We start from the raw sequence: 21,831 nt of genomic DNA, 5'->3' as shown, positions 1-21,831 counted from the left end.
ATCGCTTCATAATCGTCTGGCGCGCGACAGGGAACGACGAACGGATCAAGGTCCTGCCGATTAAGAGCAACGAGATTACTCCCGGAGCTGGCTAGTTTCAATTTCCCACGGACGTACGCGCGGGAGGGGTGGATGGTTCCGAGTGATTTTTCGGCTCCGAGGGGATTTCCTTAGACTTTAGAGCGACGTTGAGGGATGGAGCGATCGATCAGAGGGGATTTTTGCTAATCGCTGCGGGGACTTGGGAACTTACTGGATTTTTAGGTAAATTAGTTTGATTGCTTCGGTGGATGAATGGTTGCTTAGACTGCTGGGCTTCGTAGGTCTTTCAATTTAAAAATCTGTTGGTACATGATAGGTTAGGATTATAGGGGTTGATCGAAGGAGTAGATGACAGAAGTGTTGCGGAGTTATTTCGTTTAACAGTGTACAGCGTTTTGCTGGTCAATTTAATGGGGCGTTACGGACATGGTCCGCGGGGTCTCCGAATTTCGAGTGAATTCAGAAGATAATGCTAACGTCACTGAGGGAACCTGTAATCCGTGAAGTTTTGAGTGGTCGAGAGTTGGACAGGGCTCGAATTAATTTCAATTGGGGCAGCCAGCTGTGGAAGGAAGCAAGGACAGTTAACAGGCAATTAATAAAAGCAGGAGAGAGCAGAAAAAGGACGAATGCTGGCCGTGTGGGAACGAGATGGCACGACCTCGAAGGGCGCGGTCGAGTTCAGGCTAGACTGAAGCTGCCCTTGTGCCTAACCGACCTTGAGACATCCCGTTCTGCCATGCCCTGACTCCACCGGCCTTATACCATGAACGCATCCTCTCTTGCAACACAAAGACCGTCCTCACCGGGGGAGTAGCCACCTACGACCCTACGAGGAATTTTGCAAACGGAGTCTCGTCGTTTCGGGAACACCGTCCTCTAGGAATTCCTCGAACAGGTGTCCTCCCACAGTATTCCCATCCTTTCTTTCATGCTCCTCTGGTTTCATATTGAATGACAGTGGACCTTGTACTAGCGTCCAATTAATCTTCCTCTTACTCCTGTAATAATTTCACCATCTGGCTCTGGACCAGTCGAATAATATAACACTTCGTACAGTATTTCTGCGTATTAATATTGCTGCCTTCCCATTTTTTATTTAAAATCAAATGGGTCAGGAGCTGTATCATTCTCCAAGCTACACTTAATAGTATCGCATAGTACCTATGTTAATTTTTATTTAAAATACAAAGTACAGAAAAGCTATTTATGCTTATTTTATGACAGAATATTAGTACTTTGGTATTTAGGGAAATTACATTTCGCAAATAGCGTAACTTTTCAAAGGCAAAAAAAAAAGGAACATGTTTCCGCCCGGGATCGAACCGGGGACCTTGTGCGTGTGAAGCACACGTGATAACCACTACACTACGGAAACGTTGGTGTCCACTGTTCGCTACGCGAGTCAGAGAAGATTAGACTTCGCCTAAATCTGCTTGAATCAATTAAGTAATCCGGTGTTTAAGCAACGTAGATAGGGGAGGGGAATGTCAGAAATGGGTGAAAAATATTGCACGTACAGTCTAGCGATAATCTCGCTAAACATATCTACAAAATATAACACATAGAATCTTGATATACAAAGCAGAAAGTGTTTGTGTGTTTATCTGTTGGCTAAAAACTTTCGAACGGTAGGGTAGATGCACCATTTGTGGCCACCTTAATTTATTGTACGAGTTTTGGCCACTTCTTAAGAAACGTAATATTTTTTCGTGTAAGCAATAAATAAAACCTAATATTTCTGGCGGTATACTAAACAAAATATTTATGACGTGAAATTCCCCACGTAATAATGATCTGCGAGCAGTTTAAAAATAAGATAATTATGCACATGGCCAAAAACGGTACACCTACCCTAAACTCTCGGGTCACGAAATATGCTCCAGCTCATTATGCCTAGCTAATCCAGATGATTATGCCCATTTTCAGAAAAAGAAATAAATAAACAATTTTTTTTTATAAAATCAGTAAACCTAAGTAGTTTGCTATGAATAACGAATAGAAGATCGCGAGTTCTACCAAAGCACACCTCATACGAAATAGTTTCGATTTATGTATGAGAAACTCTCGACCCACCGATGTTCAGGTGTTTTCCGAACCTCTGGCGGTGTTGTTTTACACAAAGAATTCCGACGGCCCATTGGTTCCACTTTCACGGAAAAAGAAGGAACTCGCACGCAAATAGAACTGACCTGCGCTATCGGATCCGTTGCCGGCTTCTTTGTCCGAAGCTTTCTGGGAACATCGCCGTTGTTCTCCGTGGAATATCGATCGACCGTTTTTGTCGTCGATGGGACCTGAAGACCGAGACGGGAAAATCGCATTCCCCGCGGCGCAGCTTCGGTATACGTACACGAAGCTTTTACGTTCACCGACTCGAAGTGGTTTCCTTAAAACCTTTTAAATTCCTAAAAGGGCGTCGAAGCTGCGCCATTCGCGGTAATGGATTGATTCTTAAGTAGCATGATTTCTCTTTCGTGCCTCTGCAAGCATTCCCTTCAACCCAAATCCAATTCGAAAACCAGGGCAGGCTTGGGGCTTCTCTGGCGACGAGATTCTTATCCAGCCCAAACTTTGTGCTTATGTATTAATAGCTCTGCTTCCCTGGGAATTTAGATTCTGATTTATTTCGCTGGATCAGCCGGGCATAACGAGCTGACGTACGTTTCGTCACCCCAGAGTTTACCGTTCGAAAGGTTTTAGGTGACGGACAAGCATATAAACTCTCTGCGGCCGTACTTCCGAATGGAAGTACCGATCGACGCGAGATTTGCGGGGAGGGATGGGGAGTGTGTTTAGACCCTAAATCTAAAATTGTTGCTTCGGGAATTTATTAGTTTACGAGATATTAATAAAAAAAGTTTTAGTATTTGTGTTGACTTATTCCGACACTACGCATTCCACTTTCCAACTTGTTCTGGATATTAGTATTCGTTGGGGCTAGATTAGTGCAGGGGGCGCGTAAAGCGACGTAAGTTTGGAGATTTCAACCAGAAACTTGAAAATGCGATCCACCCTATCATTCAGGGTGAATACCTATTACTTTATTGACAGGCAATACTCTAGGGGGTGATTCTACAGGCCGAAATAAGACGAAAATATAGAATACAATTCTTTAATATCGCGCTTCGTTTTCGAGAAAATTGGCTTTGAATTTCAGCTAAATATGCATGCCATTTAAGTGCCGCAGAGGCACGCGGAGGTAAGGGGAACGCGTCCAGCTGTCCGTAGGACAATTTGGAGGGAGGGCAGGATGAAACCTCGTTAGGGCCGCGTATATGCAGTTCGATAAAGTACTTTGTAAAACAAAAATTAACAATAATTTTTTATTACTATTTCGGAAACTAATAAATTCCCGAAGCTACAATTTTAGATTTAGGGTCCACACCCCCTCCCCACGCATCCCCTCAAGCCTCGTGTCGATCGGCCACTGGGGTCACTCGGAAGTATATCCCTTTCTGCTGTATATATTAGGATTCCGATCTGGCTTCAACAAAGAGGGAGTGAACTAATTTCTATCAGAAATTACTGTGCCTCAGGCTTGTCGTATAATTATTTTCCAGCCTCGTATCACTATTTCAGAGCATGCTAGACCATTTCGAAATCCCACGATCTTCGAATTTGAGACTGTCTCTATCTCTCTTCCGTTCTCCAAAGGCAGAGAATTCTCATGCAAAGCGGTTCTCGGGCACCTCCATTTTGGCTGCACAGAGATCAGCCCCTAACCGTCCCACGGTAATATTCCCGGGAGCAGATGCGCCTGGCGAATTCGCGCCACCTCGTCGCCGACCCGATAATTTTCAGGTTAAATACAATTCTCAGCTCGTAGCTAACGTTCTCGGCTCATGAGGGCCGGTCGGATGATTAGGCGGACGCCTGTTGCGTTAATATCGCGTCTATGGCGCGACGGAGGATCCCGGGGATGCTTTCCACCCCGAAACGCCGGCAAATTGCCGCAGGATGCGTGATCACCGGGTTTGCGAAGGATAGCCTGGCCCCTCGAGATTGCCGTCGCGGCGTAATGCCGGGTCTGCGAGGCGCTAGAGGTTTTAGCATAATCGAAAGTCCGGCCACCGCGATCATCCCGCCTTAATGAAACGCTGCGAGGGAGAGGTTGACGTTCTTGCAATAATAGAAAGCAACGGGCGCTACTCCCGATTGCAGCTCGCCTTGCTAGAACATCCGCCGCCGCACCGTGTAGCTGGCGAAACTTTTACTTTTACTAGGGAGAAAGTGCAGCGTTTCTGCGCCCGCACTGGCTCCCTTTAGAATGCAGCCCGCCGCTCGAGTCCTAGCGCGCGCGAAAGCCATCGAACGCTAAGCAAGTGAACAACAGCGTTAAACGTGCACAGAAATCTACAGACGAGTCGCTACTAAATCGTTGAATTAATCAACATCCCCGACGAAGGGCTTCGCGAATTCCCTCGTTTCTAATAACGAGATTAATTAACCGAGCGGCAAAGCGAGCCGAGCGGTTTCGAAGACTCCAAGTCCCGATCGTTACCCCCCCAGTTAAGTCGCCCTCTAGCCCGGTGGTGGCGCGTTAACGAGCCGCGCCGCGCCGTTAACAGCATTGTGCTTCTCCCCGTTTAAGGGGCGACACACTTTCCGCCGCCACGATCGCGAGAAAACGTGCAATTCCGCGGCGGTTCGTTTCGTTTCCTGGTTGGAGCAATGATCCTGGGCCAGGTCGTTAGCCGCGGGCACGTTGCATCGTGCACCGCCGCTATCGCGTATTGCATCGTCCGATTGTCTGGCTGGCAATCATACTGAAACGTAGGAAAGCCACGAGTCGGCCGGTCGTCTCGTAACCAGCCCCATTTTTTACGGGGGGAGGGGAATTCTGCGAGCATTTCCTTGTGCCGTGCCAGTATTCAAATTGGGACGGAGGAGGCTGCTTGATGGTGGCATACGAAATGTCGCTTTTAATGGAATAGAGCCACGAGGATCAGATCCGCGGTTGGGAGCCTGGGGCTGGATTAACCCTCGGAGGGAGGGCGGCTCGAGTGATCGCGCGGAAGTCGATGGTTGGGCCTTTTTGGACCTGTGTTAATTATACTATTCTTTAATACAGCGCCAATAGTTCCTCCCTGTCACTCCACTAAATTTTACGGCTCCTTTTCCTACTGTTCCGCCTTTTACTTTAACTCACTACCGTGTGAAATTCGCTCTGTAACCTCTTTCGCACCCTTCAAGCATGCAGCGACACTATTTTTCGCTAATCAGCATTAACAATTAATTATTAACTTTTACTTTTGTCATTTTCCAACAACACGCATACGATGTTAGTTCTTACTTCTGATTATGTTATTTGGCCGTCTACATTTACTTGTCGTGTACTCTATTGTGTTAGCTTTAGTTTTAAGCAGCTTTAAATGGTAAGGTTAATAACAGCTGACAGTACCTCGCCTTTTGCACTCCTCTGGTGTTATACGTGCTATTCGAATCTAACTATCCTTTTTCCTTTTTCTCTTTCTCGCTTTTTTTTATATGGTTTCTATTGTAAAGTCCACTGTGCAATAAAGAATTATTATATTATATTAATAGGGGGGGAAATGGAGAAGTGATTTTTGTCGATTTCTCAAGTTTTCCTTTAATGCGAAGTGTTATTTGATTCGGGGATATTTCTCTGGAATTTTGAAGTAATTATTTAGTCACCCCAGTGCAGCTGTTTTATATTTTTATTTGTTATTTAGAGTACAATTTCTGTAAATCCCCATCCGCCGAGGAACGACTCGTTTCGTATTTCATATACTTCGGCTCTCAGTGGGAAGGACTCGTTGGATGATTTAGGGATCGGTAGCGCGGATGTATCCCACGAAAAAGGACCGACCCAATTACCCACGCGCCCGTAGTGGAAAGTAGAACGAGTGGCAGAACTTTCGTTTTCGCTGGTGTGGTCTTTCACTCTGTAACCTCCATTCGAGCGTTGTCGCTTTTTTTTTCGCGCGGTTCCTCCGATGTAGGTCTCATTCGAGTCCAAAAACTCTCGTTACTGTCGTTTCAGCTTGAGTCGCGTGAAAAATGACACAGTACAAGAGAATGTTGTGGAGAAACTGTCCCACGCAAGTTTTCTATTTCTGTTCTTCAGAAAATACTACTTAGGTAGAACAGCCTATTGTCTTTTCCTTTTTATCGTCGATTCCCTCGACATTCATCGTCCACTTTGCTTCGTCTTTCGATTTTTGATTGATCAGTCTTTTACAAACGCGCTGGGGATCTCTCAAATGATCCTCGATTATTTTATTAGCGAATCATGTTGTCCCACCGAGTTGCACAACCCGGTCAGTAGTTAATACCGGACGCTGATCTCGGTTTCGGATAAATGCAGATCAAGTTTGAATGAAAGGTGCTGCGAGTCTTTAATGGGAGAAGATACAGCTTGAGATCTAGGATAAACTCGGGTAAGTTCGTGGTACAGGTTACTCCGTGATACTTTTTCATTTGTCTGTAACTCTAAATTGCCTGACTCAATTTAGATGGAAGAAACACTGACAGACAGCGTTGCTCTTCTAGTTTATGTTGTGGTCAAATAATTAGTCAGTTGAAGTTAGAGTGATAGAGTGAGAGAGCATTTTGTTCCAGCAGCGCATTATTCGTGAAATTTCTCGTGCTAGTTGTGGACGATCGCTTGTTTATGAATTATATGTATTTCAGAAGATAAATGGAAAGTTCAAAATGCAGGTTAGTGATGGTGAAATGACACTTTAACGAGTCTTACTCTTGAAATTATCATACAATAAGGCATCAGTGTTATTTTTGCTTATGAAAAGTGGATAAATTCTTATTTTTCGTGTGCCTGAAACTGCGTTTCTGATTGCGCTGTTTGAGAAATTTTTATGGTCGATGACAGAAACAGTGTTTCCTTACGTCTCAGACATCTAACGATCATGAGACGATTGATTATGCACAAAATAACTATAATATAAAATAATATGAAATAATATGAAATAATATTTTCATATATAAAATAATATAAAATAATATTTTCATATATAAAATAATATAAAATATTTTCATATATAAAATAATATAAAATAATATAAAATAATATAAAATAATATAAAATAATATAGAATAATATAAAATAATATAAAATCATATAAAATAATGTAAAATAATGTAAAATAATATAAAATAATATAAATATATCCCAGACTCACTTTCAGAATATCTAAATATTAGCAATTAATAGACAAATTCTAAAACCATCACGGACTTACCCGAGTTCACCCTACTCACGAATTGTTTCTTAATAAATTCCCAGCGTTCCAAAGCTCACGAAGCGAAAGAAATTATAAAACCCCACGCACAGATCGAACACCTTCAAGGCTTCGATTAAAATCGACACCTATTATCCCGCTCGATCCCAATCCACCAAGATAACCACCCTCCTCACCGCGCGATACAGCCCGAGCCTATCGATAACAAGAGATTCGCAATCTGTGTCTAGGAGTCTCGACACAAGAAACTACTCGATGCCCGGTCTCTCTATCAGCCAGCATCGCGGCTCAGTAGAAGGGGGTGAATAAATTTTCTGATTCACGCGCCGCGGATATAAATCAAGCGGCTGTTGCGCAGGCTGCGCCTAACACGCGATACATCGGCCGTAAACAAGAGTTTGATTTCTCTCCACGGCGGGAAGAGGCTCGTTACAATAAACCAGACTCGTTACAAGCCGCTCGAGCGGAGAAAGTTCACCGTTGCCGTCTCATCTTCCTGGATCAGGCGACGGTGTCGTTGATCCAAGAAGCGCGACGCGAAGAAAAGTAAGAGTCCCGAAGAAAGTGCACGATCCAGCGCGCCGTTCTGACCCACTGCCGCGACGGCGGTGGGGGGAGGCCTGAAAGCGGTGGGCCCGATGGTCGCGGTGTCGCAACCGTCGACCACCGGGGGCCTCCTGTTCGCTTCTCCGATAGAGAAGTCGAGTAATCGAGGCGTGGGTGACCCGCTGACCCGACCGAAGAAGAGAGAGTTAGCCTGTGAAACCGCGGTGGCCTCGTCTAGCCGCTGTTCATCTTCCTGGATCTCAGGCGAACGACTTTGGCGTGAAAAGCCATCGGGACCGGTTGGGTTTCACCTGATCTTCTGGCCTCGACTGCTGGCAACGGAGCAACGAGGCTGGAGATCGGTATCGATCGGCAGGATAACGTTTGGTTTATTAAGTTTATTCTTCCGTCGAATCTGATTGGTCTCTGCGAGGGATTTTTACGTAACGCTTGCGGTTTCATTCGACAGCTGCCAAGATTCGAGGGGGTTTTAAACCACAGTCGGATTTAGCTGAATTGGCCACACAAGGAATATTGAGAAAGCGTTTGTTCGGTTTCATAGAGGAAGGATAAGATCGTCGAGAGTTACCACTGCACACAAATCTTGAAAGTGTCACAGTTTTGCCAGGCGAATTCTCAGAGCTGCCTGCTCTCAGGCGCGGAACACAGGCGACGCGTTTAGGGTAGGTGTGTAATGGACACAAGGATAATTTAAACCGTCGTTTTTACGAATAATACTTATAAAGATATTTATTCAATTTAAAGTAAGAATATTGGAGATTCAACTGTTTTAACTTGACTCCGTGACTGACACTGGTGGCTTTTGGAATAGTAATGCTGTAGGATAAGGGACTGCGATGGGTTTTAAAGGTTTCTGAATGTAAGAGAGGGGATGACGGGATAGGGCAGAATTGCAGGATCTTGGATAGGTGACGCATTGGCTAAGATAACGATGGGTAGCAGAGATCAAGCAGTATTTGCATTTACGCAGCATTTGGGTAATTAGTGTGAATCATATTTACAGAGAAAGTCGGAGAAAAACGATAAGAAAGGGTCAGTACATTACAGATGTACCGTTTGTGGCCATTGCGCTGCTTTTGGCCGTGTGCTTAATAATCTGATTTTTAAATTACTCGCAGATCATTATTACGTGGAGAATTTCACGTCATAAATATTTTGTTTAGCATACCGCTAGAAATATAAGATTACATTTATTGCTTACGCGGAAAAATATATTTTTTAAGAAGCGACCAAAACTGGTACGATATCTTAAAGTGGCCACAAATGGTGCATCCACCTTACCTGCGATTTCTGCATTGGCGTTGCGTAGCTTTGCTTAAATTAAGCCGGATTACACTCTCGCCCTACTGTGCGTTTGCATTTCACAGCGGTCTCATTAACGAGGACCGCTTCCTCCGTTTTATTCGGCGATTAGCGCGTTTCACGCGTTTAGAGAACCGTTGCGTCTACCGCGACAGCAGTAGGTACATTGTAGACTACGCTAAAGATAGACAGTTCGATCTCGTTGCTTCTCGCCTGGTTCGTCTCGTCTCCTCGTAAAAGTTAATGAGGAAGATGGGACGCTCGGCGAGGAAAAGAACGGGGACCCATCGATTCGAAATGAATCACGAGGCAATTTCGAGGAGTAATAATTGTTGCCAGTTAATCGCCGCCAAGGTCTCGCGGCGCCGTAAATATACGCAAGGCCGTGATACGTGAATTACAATTCTTATCAATTCTACGCACGGCAAGGTCATCTGTTTATTATCAACAGTTGTGCGCCGCTCCTAATGTGCTCACGTACTACATCGCTCGCCCGGAGACGAAAATAATTATCCGCCAAGCAGCGCGGTACGTGAATTATTCCATTCGATCGATCGCTACGAAATTTATACGCGCGGCTCTCTTCGCGAGAGCAGATAAACGAGCTCGAGGTCACGGAATCTTAGTAACGAATCGCGGTAACGTGTAGTATCGAGAGAAATGAATTGACCGCGCGACACGCCGCTGCTTGATACTAACAATTGCGGGTCCTTTGTGCTTCAGACGAGCGGGAACCCAGCGGCAGCACTTAACGCTCCCGAGCACCTCTTCTCGCGAGTACTTTCGTTCTCAAGAGCCTAACACCGAGACTACAGTCCCGACAAAATCAACTGTCCGCTAAGGACAGCATTCTCCATTCCGACCTCTATTTTCACAGCACACACCTTTCACTTTCCTCCTAAACTCACAGGCCCACTTACAAACACACTCAGAGATTCATAACACTCAGAGCAGAGTGGGGCAATTTCGAACACCTAAGCAAAAAAAGCAAACAAGACGAGAACTATGTGAGAAATGAATTTGTTTATTATTCACAAGCACAGTTAAACTATTCATCTATAAAGTGCCGTGGCGAATTTTTGGAAAATTATAAGAAAAATCAACTTTATAGTGGAAAAGCAAGACCCTTGGTGTTAGTGATTACTCGACTGCCCTGGGGTAATCGCGAACAGAGTGCTGAATATCGCAGAAACCGCGACTTCAACGGTCGATCCATAAAAAATGTTGCTACAACCTATACCTAATGTATTTTTCAAATTCTTGTGCGTTAGAAAAAAAATGGTAATTGTTTGGAATATCGAAAAAAATAGTAAAGGTTGGTTTTTAAACTTTTTTTTCTCAGCCTGTAATGAAAATTGAAAAATCCCTTTTGTAGATTTAAGTAAGTTTTATACAAAAGTAAGTTGACACTCTAAAATCGCATAACTTTTTTAAAATTGGTCGAAACGACTTGAGTTTTTTTTAGAAGCTAGCGGAATTAGTTTTCTAAGTGACGTGTTTGAAAATAGTGAAGGTCGTTTTTTTCAAATTTTTTTCTGAGCCTGTAATGAAAATTCAAAAAACCCGTTTGTAGATTTAAGTAAGTTTTATACATGCTGAAAATTTCATTAAAATCGGTTAACGTTGCTAATCTCGAAGATTCGAGATTACCCCATCCGATTTGTTCGTCAATACCCCACGACATCGAAAACTAAAAAAGAATTTATTTCAGAGGTTAGAATCATGATTCAAGCAACGCTTTGGTCACAAAATGGTTGGTAAAAAAGTGCTTCATTTCAGCTTAAAAAAAACCAATTGTATCATTAATTCAGCAGTAATTAACATGCAATTGAAAATGGACAAAATATTACTTGAAGCACGATGAAAATAATAAATTGTGTTTATCTTGAATAGCATCAGCGTTCTGTATTTATTACTTTCTGCCCGGCGTTGGATACGACCTAAACTATCAGCTAGTGGAGAGGGAACATCGTTTTTATTTATTAAAGCGCCGTAACCATCGCATTCGCGATTATCCCGCGTTCGTGTTCACCCCACTTTCCCTTATTACTCACATAAACAAACTATATTTCATCGCCTAAGATCTTCCGTTCACGATGCACTTTGATATATCATCGCTTTCCCCTTCGCAATTGTTTGCGGAATTTTAATTAGCGCGCCACGCACCGCTATCGATAATCCCTACAAAGAGGCGATACTCCAGCGGCTCCCTGCTGCTTTCTCACCGTGCTTCTTTGCCACTGATCATATTCATTCCCTTCGATAATTACGAAGAATTTATTCGCCGCTTGGCTCCTTCGGCACTTGCGCGCTGTTATTACCGCGACGTTACGTAACAAAGAATTACACGCGCGGCTGGTCGACTGGGGGTGGCTGTAACGTAATGAGAATCGAATTCATCTGAGCGTACAGTTAACAGTTTTTCGGCCATTAGCTCTACGCCGGTGGCGTTGACGTAATTGCTTGTCGCGTGTCGAGGCGACGTGCCGGGACAACTAGACGCGACCTACATATCGTTTCGACCGTGTTGCACAACCCGCGAACGCCTCTAAGGGTCATCGGCTGCTTTTGTCGCCATACCGTGCAAGCGCGACCCTCCAGCACGTGGATCGTCGATTGACCCAGCGCCTCTCGACTCAGTCTGGCAGGTCCGACAGGGGAGGGTGGCCCACTGTCACTGCGCCTCGAGGACCGACAACGGTGTCGACTAATTGAACGGCTCACTTCCGACGCTTCTTCAGCCAGAGCGCGAAGCTCGGAGAATCGAGATTTTCATTTCTGAATTGCGCGACACATGCGTTTCATTGGGAAACACGGTAAGGTGAATGCCCCGATTTCTGCTCATCTCCCCATTTCTGCTCATTTCGTTTCTTTCTTATTGTTGTAAGCGTCACGTTTGTACTATAGTTACAACAAAATAATTCTAAGTTATTTGAACATTTACGCGAGTGTCGCACGAGCTTGAGGCTAATCACTTTTCACCCATGAAATAAAAACTATGCATTGGAAAAGCAAATGCTTCGGTTAAAGACTAAATTCCAGTGTCTAGAAGAAACCTACAAAGTTTCAGAAAGATTGGTGCAGCGGTTCTTGAGAGGTCGTGGTCACCGCAATCCAAAAACCCATTTCGGGAAATCAGTTGTAATTTTGCAGTGAATAAATACTTTGACACCAAAACAATAATATAATAACCTGTTAAAGTGTTCCTCATCTGAACACAAAAACCTTTGCATAAAAATATCCATGTAATCTCTGTAATAAATTCCCAAAGAATCGTTCTTTTTCTGACCTCACTGGCTGCGGTAATCTCTCAAGGGGATATTCTCGTCTAGAAGGCCAATTTTTTGCCTTTCTTTGGGGATGACGCCCAACAAAGCTACACAGTTTTTACCGATCAGCATTATTCACGCGTATTTATTGACCTTTAAATTCTAAAAAAATATTCAGCCATATATAATAATAATTAATGCAGATATGGATCATATCCTAAAGCGTCAGCAAAAAAAGCAAAAAACCAAAAGGATTCTTAATCAGTAAGAGTGCGGCTAGAGTCCCCAGCAGATTTATAAAAAAAAAATAATGAATTCACAAACTGGCAAGACTCTGAATTTAAACTCATTTTTGGCGTCTTTTTTCGTCTTTAAACGGCCATCAACGCGTGAAAGAAAAACTCTTTCGACTCGATTCTGCTGCCGGCTAGAATGATACGTTTTCTGAAGGTCTACGAGAAAGATGTACCAGATTAAGCTACTACGAATTGAGATATCGCGCGCACCGCCATGAAAAATCCATATCTCCGTTAATTATTATTATATATGGCTGAAACTCTTTTTTACAACTTACCGAAGCGTTATTAAATACGCGTGAATCGTGCTAATTGGTGAAAGCTGTGTAGCCTTTCTTGTGCGTCGAGGAAGAGGATCCGGTCCCTCTAGACGAGAATACCCCCTTATTCGTTTCGTTGGTGACGGGAGAAGATAGGGAACCTTGGCTAGGAAATACGAAATTTCATGGGTGTTCTATGAGAATTCGTGGAGGAACGATAAATCGCCTCATTAACCGCCGTCGTGACCAAGGATGATAGATGGGGCATTCGAGATAAACAAGATGCTTGTCCACGATCGACCAAGCCTCGTTGCAAAGGCAATAACGATTCCCAGTGGCTGGCACGCGCCTTCGGTTCTCATGCCAAATATGAGTCAGACTAATTACAATGTTGCGGGAATAATTGAGAAACGACGTGTTTACTTGTCTGAACAAAGAAGGAACTTCAAACGCACTGGTCGTTTCTCAAATTAGAGTTTGCATTTTAAATCTACGCGCAACCCTTATTCAGGTGCAAGTTAATTAGCTGCTCCAGTTATGCTTCAAAGTATTCAAACTGCTCTTATCGATAGTACCACCTCCCTGTCAGCAAGAGGTATCGAGAAACAAGGGAGTTCGATCGTTTCGGGAGGGTGCACGCTCGATTTCATATCCATTCCGAACGAGGGTTCCATTTGCGGTTGATAAATGTTTACTTAAATACGGGGCACGGTCGCGCTGGTGAGACGGAGATCGAAAGTCACTCTTCCCAGCGGAGAAGCCGTCGCAAGTCCCGATTAAATCGCTTTCAGCTTCGCCAGAGGAATGCCGCCGTTTCTGCGTCGCATGCGAAACGCTCGCGATTATTCCGCCGAGTTCGGCGTTCCCTGTCCTTGAGACGGGCAGAGATAAGCGGCGTTTGATATCGATGCCGCGGCAGGAACGATCCGTTCCGTGGATGTGCTCGTAGCTTCCCGCCTCTAATTATTCTGGCATTGGGCTCGCCTATGGATAACCGGACCACGCGTGTCAAGGGCACGCATTAATTACGGTCACACGTGCTGCCCGTAGGTCCCTCGGACGTTTCCTTTTTCAAATATTTCGTAATCGGATTAGGAATAATTCGGCGACGGGGGAGGGAGGGAGATGAGAAATAGAAGGCTGACCCGTAGCACGTGGAATTGACTTTAATTAGCTTTATGGGCCTTGCTCCAATTAATGAGGTGAACCACTTGACCCTTTGTTTCAAACTGCCCATTATTATTTTGTGCTACATTTCCTTTGCGAGGACTCCGCGCCTCGAATATTTGACAATCTTCCAACCGAACAGTTCTAGCAGCCCCATCGACGTAATAACGTCAACTCGAAATTTCCCCACACCAGCCTACTACAAATACAAAATTCTCTGCGCCAGAAACCTTCGAGTTCCTTTCGATGAGAATTGGCCCCGGGAACACTGGGCCAGGTCGCGAAAACGGAGCAGGAACGTCCCGTGGAAAGTTTCGTGAATGGAAAAAGCGAGAGCCGCGTGGACGGTGGTGCCATGGCTTGGCTGTGTTCGACATCCCTGAGCGGGCTCAACGATCAGGGATCTCCGATTCTAATCTCTGCCGGCCGTTTCGGGCCACTTTTTTCCACGAACTGTGCAGCGTGGCCACGAACAGGGGGGCCGAACTGGGTCACCCAGCTGTGTAGCGTGCTCTGTTCGACGCGGGACGCGTATGGACGCGTGATTCTTGCTCCGGTGGAAGAGCCCGCGTTTGGAGATAGTCCACTCTCACTGTCTGCTCGGTGAGCCAGCGGCAGTGGCCGCGATGGAAACACCGGTTCTCGTTCGATCACCGAAGTTAAGCATCGTGGGGCGCGTATCGGGGAAAGATGGGTGACCGTTTTTCTCCTGGTGCGTAGCTGCTGGCAACCTTAAGGGTAGGTTTCCCCGGTTGCGAACGTTTATAATTCGTGACCGTTCTGGCCTGCCCAATAGCAAAAAATTCCTTACGGTGATCTCATCGAGTTAAGACCGTGCTCTTTCAGACCTCACTCTGCTTTCTATCCACCCTGTGGCCTGTGCACGGTGGGTCTCCTAGAAAGAGATTAAATGCTGCTCACTCTCCATCTTGCTTGGTTTCAATGCTCTGCTATAGAGGAAACTCTGAGGCGCAGCGCGTCAGTTGGACCTTGAATAAACCGACACTCTCTGTTGTCTGCTCGGTGAAAGTAAACAGATTACCTCTGCCGCCGTCGTTCAGCCCACCTCCGCGACGGCAACCGTCTCCGAGACTGGCGACGACGGCTCCGCTGGCAACAATGCGCCGGAAGAACTTTCTTTCTGGTGAACGTGAACGATGGATCTTTCTCTGGGAAAAGCCAGGCGACTGGGATTTACTCGTACGCGCGCGGTGGTAGAAAACCGCCGGGGCGATGTAGAATTTGTTCCGACGTTACCCAGCGCGCCCCATCGAGCCCTCGACTTTCGACCGAGTTAAACTTCAGGGGCGGCGTTTGCTTACCTCCTTCAGCAGTAATCGGTGTCAGGCGGGGAATTTCTCATTGAGAGAGAGAGTCCTCGAGGTCTCGCGGAGACGAAGATTAAACGACCGGGCGAGGCGGCGCGGCGGAATAGTCGAGGGGTGAAAATCGCAGGGAGCGCGATTAAAGTTAATGCCGCGTGGAGCGAGCGCTCTTAGGAGGCAACGATTAAAAACGAGAGAAACGTTTTTACGATCGCCGGTGCTCGCTGGAGCGGGTAGATTGAACTGTTGCTCTCGTGCTCGCGTAGAAAGCTCGTCGGAGCAAGTAAGTCCCCGTCGATTTTTACGCGATTAAAGAGACGCGAGGGGTACTTGATTCGTGTCCATAGTGGGCAGGCTTCTTCGTCGCACAGTGGGGAAATTTCGCGATTTTATGGCCAAAATCACAAAAATAAACTCGACAAAATAAATGCAGATGTCAATTGAAGAACTAATTTAAGTATCAAATGCCACCAATTTTACTGTTAAATGTTTTAATAGAAAGCTCGTATAGACTCCCAAATGTTTATGTTCACGTGAGGTTAGACCGATCGCAAAGAATTAATCCAGATTTTCAAGTTGCTTCAAACACCTGTATTGTGTTATCCAAAGATCTGAAAATAATTTCAAGGCATGGATTCAATTCCTGGTGGTAGCGTGAGATATCTTTTTGTCCTCAAAATAATTATATTTCGGTTTGTAATACGTAATTTATACAATTTTTAAAGTAGTGTTTTAGAAACAAACTTTTCATATAAGAATCAATTTTCAATACATAAAATAGTTATCAATCTCATAATATCCTGCAATGATTTTCATTCCTATTTTACGTTCGACTATTTTCATTCTATAAATGCAACTATTAATTGCCAATAGTTGCTAATCTTGTAATAATATGCATTTTTTTAAACACGATCCAGTGCGTCTTGTCTAACATACGACATAACTGTGACTAAGACTGGTTCACATGTTACACATTACAAACCTTTTTATTCTTTTTTAAACGATTTTATTCAAAGTGTATAAATGTAAATAATAAACAAATCTTTATCGTTCTTAACTTTTGTAAGTGCTGTTTTTCGGATAATTTAGTTTCTGATATATTAGAACGTAAAAGCGCCGAATTTTATATATTAAAAATAAGTTTTCAGCTTTTGACCATGAAAATGGATACAGTTCCTCAACTGACATTTGTATTAAATTTGTAAAGTTCAAAAATTTCATTTCTGTAGTTTTGGGCCATAAAATCGCAAAATCTCCCCACTGTGCGTCGCCTTTCAATTTTATCGGCTACAGTAAAGGATTTCACGGCCGAGCGAGCGAGAAATCGGTTGGCCGTCCCCTGCAAGCCTTCTCTGTTCTCTACCCCTCTTCATTCCGCCGACAATGAGACAGCATCGTTCTTTGAACGTCCACTTTGCCTCCCCCTTCCTTACCCTTTTATTTCATCGAGGACGGCTCGAATCCCCGACAACCAACTTCCGTCCGTCCGTTCTGGATCATCCCTCGCCCCACTTTCGGCTCGCTCCTTGCCTTCGGTCAACCTCGATCGCCTCGGAAGCACAAGCTTCGCTCCAGAACTCCGTCGATCCTCCATTGACTCTGGTCCAACCCGATCTCGTTACTTCCCCGGCCACCTTGCGCGCTAAAATTTCACAGGCAAGCTCGATAAGCATCAGACCCCTGGCGTCCTAGGGCTATCGACTCCTCCCGGAGATCTAACCCGAAAAAGAGCAGGTCTCGCGAAGAATTCCGTGACTCAGTGCGCAACAGGGCGGCGCGCTGTAAAGCCAAGACCCATTGTCTCTGTCGCGTTCGATAAAGTTGTCAGACGCTGGTGCAGACTGACGTTATTTACGGTCGGCGACGAGCGGGCCGGCGATAAACGCGTATCACGCGATCCCGCCGCGTTGGATACGTCACGGATATCCGATGTCGCGGACGAAATTAGGCTGGGTCGATATTCTCCTCGAGCTTCGCCGCTCGGGGGACGTTCTCGCGATTACGCCCGCTTTTTTTTTTCTCCTCTACCTTTCACGCTCCTGTCTTTTTCAGCGCCCGCCTTCCCCGACCCTCGCTTGGTCATCGCCGTTGGCAAGCGGCGAGACGGCTCCCCAGCCTGTCGTAAACCACCCACGAGTGGCCCATACTTTTCGGGAACTTACGCGGCTACCACTCCGGCAAACAGGACAATCAAGTTCGCGGGTTTACAGTCGGCGCATCCCAGCCGACGGGGTGGGGCACGGCGGGTGCCGTTTTGTTCTCGAGTCGTCCGCCGATGACGACTTCGATTCTGTTTCTGTGGGACTTCTTTATGTTTCCCCCGCGCCCCTGCCGGGCCATCCAACTTCGCTCTCGAGGTGGTGTGCTCTTTGGTTGGAACGAAGCTTCGGTTTGTGGCCGGTTGTCGGCAGCTTGGTGGGGGGATAACTGTGTACGGTTAATTTGGGGGTTGAAGTCTGCCATATGTCTGTTAAGAAGTCGGGGTTGCTTGTACATGTACAGCGTAACGTTGGAAGTTCTTTTTTTTTGCCAGGATTTAATCTTGGGGGAGCCGAGTTGAAGGGATAAAAATACTTTTAATGCAAATTTAGTAAAATTCATTAGGTGATTATAAAAATCTATTTAAGGAATAAAATCCAGCTTTATTTTGATTTTGTGAATAGTTTAGAGATTATAGAAGATTAGTAAGGAGTGTAAGTTTGATTAGATGATAGGATTAAGATGGAGGCCTACCTAGAACGGTCAAAACAACATTCTTCTTTGGGAATTTTTTCTAGAAAAAACCGATACTCTTTTATTATTAAATATTAGTCTATTGGAAAGAGTACATCTTACGCATATTTCAGTATTTTTTGTGGTAAAAAGCGTTGAAAGGTTTGTGAGTTATAGGCGATGATCGAGACGCTCTCTTTTTAGGCGCTTTGCGGTGACTACCGTAGCTCGGTGCAGAATCATCCAAAATTGAAAATTCGAAATTTCTTAGACAATATATGAAATTATCTAGTCGCTATCGGGCTCAATTCTGGAAACATTATTTTGTGACAAAACAGCGGCTGTGCAAATTTGAAGCATCAATATTTGGAAAAAAATCGCTCATTCTTCGAGTGTACAAAAAATCTAGCCAAAAAAAAAATTAAAAGCTCCCGATAGCGCTTAAATTTTTAACCCTAAAATAAACCCGCACTCAAAACATGATTTTGAGGAAAACGCGTTTAAACTTTTGGGTCTGAGCGCTACACCGAGGGACACCTACCTACTTGCACGGTTATAACTTCGTCAATTTTGGTCGCGTTAACTTGACACTAATTTCAGGGAATATTCTCAAGATGTTGTACTTGAAGAAAATATAAAAATCGAAAAATTGATTTTTCGCAAATTTCTAGGTAGGCCTCCGTCCTTAACTCTTACCGTGTATCGGGCGATTTTTATTAGAAGTTACCAAGAGAAGTGGAGCGAAGCTCCCCGAGACCGTTTGCAGTGAACCCAAGTCCTCTGAGCAAGACAAAAATCGCCTACGCGAGGCCATCGTGCAACGCGAGGTGCCAGCTCGCGGAACCGTCGGCGGGGGACCAAAAAAGGTGGCCATCAGGATCATCGAGTGAATCAGACCAAGCTGCGTCCCAGCAACGGGCCGTTTTCTCGCCCCTCCGCCGCGGTTCCAGGACGTCCGCAGTGTTATCCGCTCGGGATTGTTCTCTCCTCGTCGCGGTCGCCCGCACTAAAAATACACCGCGCGAGAATCGGCTCCGGTGCGCGCCACCGGCCCGAACAATGAGCACCCGTGTTTATCCTCCCCGGTCTTATTATTATTGCCCGTTCGACCGTAGGAGGACCGCGAGGCCCGCTGAAGGGCACGCGTGGGCGTGGAGGCGGCGAAAAAGAGTGCGGGTGCCGTGCGTGCACACGCGACACGGCCACCGTGGCGGGAGCCTCCGTCTACGTTGCAAATGTCAATGACGACTAAAAATAGACGGGCCGCAGCGAACCGTCTCTTCTCCAGATGTAACGCTGGGCCACGGGGCTCTCCGCGGCGCTCTGGATGCGACCTTGACACGGCACGACCGCCAGAGGGATGGCCACCTTGACGGGACGATGACAGGGCACAAGGGGATCTAGAGGTTTTTGCGCCGCGGCCGTGAATGGGTACCCTGGATCTTTCTTGCCTCGTCTTGTAGTAGTCGGCGCTAGCGACCGCTGTTGCACGCGTGGCGATGGTGTTGCTTGAATATTTAATTAGATGGTCGGGGAGTGGATTAATCAGGTGCGGTTTGGGAGGACTCTGGGACGGCACAGCTGAGGATAGTGCTTCGCTGAGCGTGTAATCGTGGCGCGGAAGACGCAGGCTGTAGGGACTCGGGGATTAGGGTGTCAAGGCCCCAGGGTGTGTCTAAGAAGTGTGATCCTGTAATAGGCGAGAAGGAGGAACAGGTTGGTGGTGCGTGCCCTTAGGGACGAGGGCTCTCATCGGATCTCTATCATCTGCGGCCTGATGGTTTAGACTACACTGCGTTCCACATTAGAGCGTACTCGTTTCGCGCAGGGATACACTGTTGATTGGGAGGAAACCGGCAGGGAAAGTGCTACGACCAATCGCGAGAGTGCTGCGACCAATCGCGTGCGTCAGATCCCTGGGAGCTGCGCAGATCGGTCGCAAACCGGTAGAGGCGTTGGTACGCTCTTATATGGAACGCAGTGTACTTACAAGGGAAGATCCCGGACCCGAAAATTCAAAAGATTCTGAAACTTTGTGAACATGTAGGGGATTTCCTCCTGATTGCAACGCAACTTTTGTTTGCTGCCCAAATTCACTCGCAGGGGTGAAATTAACCCCTGAGAATTCGGCTATTTTCTGATCTTGCGTTATAACTCGCGAACTGTGAGAGGTAGAGAAAAAGTTTCAAGACAAAAGTTACTTCTTTTCATTAGATCTACTATTTGGTAAAGGAAATTTATTTTACAGTTCACGAGTTATAACGCAAAACAGGAAAATGAAACCGGATTTTCAGGGGTCAATTGCACCCCCTTAAAGTGAATTTGGGCAGCAAACAAAAATGGTGTTATAATCGGGAGAAAATTCCCTATATATTCACAAAGTTTCAGAATTCTTTGAATATCCAGGTTCGGGATGCTCCCTTGTTAGAGGAAGTGGTACCATGTATTCGTAACATTTATTGCGTCACTGCCAGATAAACGTGCTATGAAACAATCTTCACAACTCCGTGATTGATAAAGTAGTTGGCGTCCGACTTATTTCAAGAATTCGGCAGAAATACGCGGCGGAGGTGACTGCACGGTAAATATTCGAGTGATGCAAGAAACATTTGCAGTACCGAGTATAGTAGCACGTCCAGTGCACAGAGCACACTCATCCACAGTGCCATCTTTCTCGTGTCCTGCGGCTCAATATACAGTGACTCGCATTAATATTCGGACACTATTTAAAATCGCATAATTTTTGTAGAATTGGTCCAAACAACTTGAGTTTTTTTGAGAAGCTAGAAGGATTAGTTTGCTAACTGACGCGTTTCGTCGTTTTGAAAAAAAATGTATTTGGTCGGAACAGCGAAAAGAATAGTAAAGGTCGATTTTTAAACTTTTTTAAGTCGCGAAAATTCACGAAATCAGCGATTTTCGACCTTATTCTGCGATCTTTTGTAGCTTGGATCAACGTTAACCGATTTTGATGAAATTTTAGGCACGCATACAACTTACTGCAATCTACAAACGGGTTTTCTTTTTAATTTTCATTACAAGCTCACAAAGAAAAAAGTTTAAAAATCGACCTTTACTATTCTTTTCGCTATTCCGACCAAATACATTTTTTTTCAAAACCACCAAATACGTCATTTAGCAGACTAATCCTTCTAGCTTCTGAAAAAAACTCAAGTCGTTTGGACCAATTCTAAAAAAGTTATGCGATTTTAAAAAGTGTCCGAACATTAACGCGAGTCACTGTACACCCGGCGTCGATCCCGCCCCAATGTGTCTTCCACCGAACGTTTGTCAGCGTGACATTTCGCTCGCTACAGTAACATCTGTATCGCACGGCACACGTGAACACTCCGTAGCAAGATCAGGGACGCAGGAGCGTTGCGTAATATCTTCCTAAATATATCATCGCTCGATCTCCTCTGGAACACCCACGAGGTATCTCCTTCGAGAACATCGTTCCCCGTCAACGCTCCCATTCATTTGCCCGCTAACAGGGCGCAGCAGCACGTGAACCCAGCCCGAAAATTAGCTGCTCACGAAGCCACGTAGGCGTATTCTCCGGGGCGAGGCTGCACGTGTATCAAGCGGCAGTCTTTCTGAGATTTTGAAACAAGTCCCAGGCGAAGCCACTAGCTTCCCAGGAGCTAGTCGACGCTCGCTTGTACCGC

The 21,831-nt window shown here is 45.4% G+C and overlaps 1 non-coding gene across 1 annotated transcript; it reads right to left on the bottom strand.

Moving 5' to 3' along the window:
* Window positions 1–1,347: 1,347 nt before the first annotated feature.
* Trnav-cac (transfer RNA valine (anticodon CAC)) lies at window positions 1,348–1,420 on the bottom strand. Its single transcript has one exon. It is a non-coding gene; the product is annotated as a tRNA-Val (tRNA).
* Window positions 1,421–21,831: the final 20,411 nt, after the last annotated feature.

The sequence above is a fragment of the Andrena cerasifolii genome, chromosome 6 (assembly GCF_050908995.1).
Source record: "Andrena cerasifolii isolate SP2316 chromosome 6, iyAndCera1_principal, whole genome shotgun sequence".
NCBI lineage: Eukaryota > Metazoa > Arthropoda > Insecta > Hymenoptera > Andrenidae > Andrena > Andrena cerasifolii.
The sequence above is the reverse complement of the archived record's forward strand: the minus strand, read 5'-3'. Positions and strand labels throughout refer to the sequence as shown.